This window comes from Saccostrea echinata, unplaced genomic scaffold (genome assembly GCF_033153115.1).
Source record: "Saccostrea echinata isolate AGI-Se365-2 ecotype Australia unplaced genomic scaffold, CSIRO_AGI_Sech_v1 ptg000054l, whole genome shotgun sequence".
NCBI classification, from domain to species: domain Eukaryota; kingdom Metazoa; phylum Mollusca; class Bivalvia; order Ostreida; family Ostreidae; genus Saccostrea; species Saccostrea echinata.
This window is the reverse complement of record NW_026889803.1, coordinates 44,384,102-44,388,575: the sequence shown is the minus strand read 5'-3', so window position 1 is coordinate 44,388,575 and position 4,474 is coordinate 44,384,102. Positions and strand designations below refer to the sequence as shown.

Here is a 4,474-nt window from a genome sequence, read left to right as displayed (position 1 = left end):
TTTGTGCAAAGTAAATTCACACTGTAATAATTAAGGGTATAACATACAAATTCAGAAGAAGAAATGAAAGTCAACTGCTCTGTGGTGATGTTGTTTATGGTTTGAAAGTCCCTTCAGCCTTGGTACAATAGAAAAGTCTTGACTCATATTCAACACAATGAAGCCAAGAATGAAGCTATGAATGAGTTGGAGAGTGGGTATCTTGTTTTTTTTTATTTACACTCTTAACAGTTCTGTTGAAAATGGTTTCTGCCTTATCCAGTGTCCAGATCACTAAGTAGACTACCATTTAATATTTGTTTCAGCCATCACTTTTGGTCTGAAATAGATAATAAAACACATCTTAAATGTTATTAAAATTCTTGAGAATGAAAATTTATGGTTAAGTAATTGAAGTGAAATTAAAGAATGAATTTCAATTCTACATGTACCAAGATACATGTAGTATAAATTATATACATATGGAAACTACAATTTTTATTTTCAGATTCCAGCCTGAAGTATGCAATTCAGAGAGGAAAGACATTTTAATATTTTATATATACATGTACATGTATAACTTACTAGTCCAGAAGATTCCTGAGACTCTGTGATTCACCCAATTACATGAATGCCTTCGAGTCTGGTCATCATAACAATGTACTCCATTTTTTTTAACCTTCAAAAAAAAAAAAATTATGTAAATAAATATAAAGGCATAATCAAGTATACTTTACTTTTTTATTACAATTTGCTCATACACTGTATACAATATGCATGATCTTAGTTTCTGGCCTTTTATTTAGTACATGTATGCTAGAATACTGTACATAACTTTAATTTTACAAATGAATGTTTTGCTAAATTTTTCTTTTGGACATAAAGAATGGATGCGTACAAGGCGAAGATAATACCCCACTCTGAGAAAAGACATTTCTTAATTCTTAAGTTCATGATGTTATATTTCACAAAAATTGTATTGTCAATATCATCTTTTACACATTTGCTTCTTTTATTTAATTGAATAACTTATTGATTAGTATTTTTTATTTTCAATTATGAAGGTATGTGGAAAGAAAAAAAAAGAGCCGAAGGCTCAAGTGAGCTTTTCTGATCAAAGGGTGTCCGGCGTCTGCCATCTATAAACTTTTTTGACTTCTTCTCAAGAACCGCTGGGCCAATTTAAAACAAACCTGCAAATGTGACAAAGCATCCTTGGGTGAAGAGGATTTAAGTTTGTTCACAGGAAGTGCCATGCCTTCTTTCAAGGAGAGATTTAATGAAGAGTTCATGAAAATTTAGTGGCATCTTTAAAAATCTTCTCAGGAACCACTAGCTAGGCAAGAAAAGATGAAAATTATGTAAAAGCTTCATTACAAATTACATTACATGTACAATCAAGTTTATTCATATCATAACCCCGGGGAGGGGGGGGGGGCACAAGAGGGGGGTGAAGTTTTATGTAGGAATATATGGGAAATGTCTTTAAAAATCTTCTTCTCGAGAACAGCTTTGCCACTATTAGCCATATTAATTCAGAAGCAACCTTGGGTAATGTAGAATCAAGTTATCCTCAGGTAGTGTAGATTCAAGTTTGTTCAAATTAGGGGGGTGGGCACACAACAGAGGGTCAAAGTTTCGCATAAGAATATATAGGAATCATCTTGAAAAAAAATCTTCTGTTCAAGAACAGCAAAGCCATGATTAGTCATGTTATTATAGAAGCATCCTCAGGTAGTGTAGATTCAAATTTGTTCAATTTTAGGATGGGTAGGGTGGGGCCACCAGGGTTCGAAATTCACTATATACAACTCGCAAAACACGAGTTAGAATTCCCAAATTGCGAGTTGAAAATTAGGTAACTCACAAAAACTTGCGAGTTGATTTTTTTTTTTTTTGCATTGAAACTGTAGCAAAATTATATAATATGACAGAACACAATACTTTTGATTTAAATCAGTAATTTAAATAAAAGTCACACTGTAGTTGTATTTTGTGTACTGTACAGTAGTTACTTTTTCCTTAAGTTACATGTATTTAATTTATATAAATTTAACTTTATATGAAAATTGCGAGTAGTCTTATAAAATTGCGAGTTCACTTTGTTGGTACTCGCAATTATTTGCGAGTTGTAATTTTAGGGAGTTTCTAACCCTGGGCCACAATGAGCGATGAGCGTTTTACATAGGAATACATGGGGGGGGGGGGGGGTCTTTAAAATTCTTCTGTAAAGAACAGCAAAGCCATGATTAGTAATATTGATATGGAAGCATCCTGAGGTAGTGAAAATTTAAGTTTGCCATTGACATTACTAACAACTTTTTTTTTTATAAATGTAACTCTTCCTTGAACTTTGAAAATTGTAATATATCTCACAGCAGGAGATAGTCCTGTATGCTCTCTTTCTTTATTGTTTGAACAAAATGGGTTAACTATGGGGTAGATGTAAGTCAATGAATTTCAAATTATGAACTTTAAAGAAATACCCCCCCCCCAAAAAAAAAATAAAGATTTTTTTTTTTTTACAATACTGGTGAAAGAAAAAAAAAAAGAAATCTCAAGGGTTGTATACCAGGGAAACTTGCAGCATTACCATATTATGAATTCCAACTTAACAAAAAATTGTTAGTGAAAAAGAGGGGGGACTGAGGAACAACCAAAAAAAAAAAATCACACTGTCTTTCACATGAAGGGATGAAATGTAACTGCAAAGTTAGTACTGGAAGTGTGAATATTTCAAAATGGGAGTATTTGGGGCATGCCTCCTCCCCTGGAAAGTTTAGGATTAACGTAATAATTTGCATTCTGAGAGCTAATCTAAGTTCATTTATTTTATAATAAAATGCAGCATGCTTACTTTATCCTCAACTTAATGTATATTTAATCGAAAATTTTCTGTAACTAAAAGGGGGAAATTTGACATTTTATTCATCAGGTGAAAGGATTGTTTACAATGAATTCTGTGGACCAACTGTTGCGTTTTAGATATGTTCCCTGTGACTGAAAGAGAAAGTAGACCTATCATAAAAGTCATTACCATTATAGATCTACTGAAAGTTTTCGTTTCCCCCCACTAGGCCTACTGTGCAGATATGCATTGGGCGCTTTCGCCGAATAATGCTTGATTTTGACAAATCATTAGCACTTGAAAACATTCTTTTGTGGGTGTACTTTCAGAAGTAAAAAAAAAAACAACTTACGTTTTCATCGAAGGAAGCTGTAAATTACACATCATGTCAGCAACATCCCCTTTATAGAGCAGTGCGTTATCCACAACTTGTACTGCATTTAATTCGGATTATTTTCTCTCAGTTTATGAGAAAACTCGTCAAATATATTTGAATGCAAAACAATACTTATATTTTTTACCAAAACACACTGAATTGCTTTCGTTGAATTTTTAGGATTTTTTGTAATTTTAATTTGGCAAGAACGACTACTCCCTCGATAAACTGGTTTCCTGCCCCGTGATCTTGACGCTAATGGACGAGTTTACCATGTTAAATCCCCGTAGACTTTGAATTTGCCGCCGTGTCAATACACCGGTTGAACTCGAGGGTTCGGATAAATGCAGGAAGTTTGGAAAAAAAATGATCCATCTCTCGAACCTAGGTTGAAGGCCAAGGTATTTATATATTTTGAGATATGTTGCAAAAAGTGGTGACAGTAGCTTGGTGGGACAGACTATAGTTGAGTTGATTTCTTGATCATTCTACCGAAATGCAAATTTCGCCAAGCGAAAGGTCAGGGGCTAAGAAGGCCTAATATGCATGTAATTCTCGTGCGCTAAGGATGCCTAATAAGCATGTAATTCTCGTGCAGCTGTCTTTGTGCTTGACGTTAGCGGGGACTATTGAAATTGACATGTGAGGCCTCGTGTAATTTAAATCTATTAGTCTACATTTTTAAAATCTAAATTAACAATTTTATTTCACAATGAAATGGAAATATAAGGAATCACTGTCTGGTTAGTAAAGTATGCCAGGGACATCAACGATAGTTGGAAACGTGGGATAATTTATGCATAACGGGCTTCGCCCGTTATGCAAATTATCCCACGTTTCCAACTATCGTTGATGCCCTGGCATACTCTACTAACTAGGCAGTGATTCCTTATATATATATATATATATATATATATATATATATATATATATATATATATATATATATATATATATATATATATATATATTTCCATTTCTATTTGTTTTTGAAAGTTAGGAGAGTTGATTTCTTGATCATTCTAACGGAATGCAAATTTCGCCAAGCGAAAGGTCAGGAGCTAAGAGGGCCTAACATGCATGTAATTCTCGTGCGGCTGTCTTTGTGTCTGACGCTAAGAGGGCCTAATACATCCATGTAATTCTCGTGCGGCTGTCTTTGTGTTTGACGTCAGTGGGCGGGGACTATTGAAATTGACATGTGAGGCCTCGTATAATTTAAATCTATTAGTCTACATTTTTAAAATCTAAATTTACAATTTTATTTCACA

General features: G+C 33.7%; 1 long non-coding RNA gene across 1 annotated transcript; it reads right to left on the bottom strand.

Annotated features, from left to right (window-relative positions):
* Positions 1–289: 289 nt before the first annotated feature.
* Positions 290–1,290, bottom strand: LOC133171837 (uncharacterized). Its single transcript, XR_009718880.1, has 3 exons — positions 1,173–1,290; positions 565–658; positions 290–319 (listed from the first exon to the last, which is right to left on the bottom strand). It is a non-coding gene; the product is annotated as an uncharacterized LOC133171837 (long non-coding RNA).
* Positions 1,291–4,474: the final 3,184 nt, after the last annotated feature.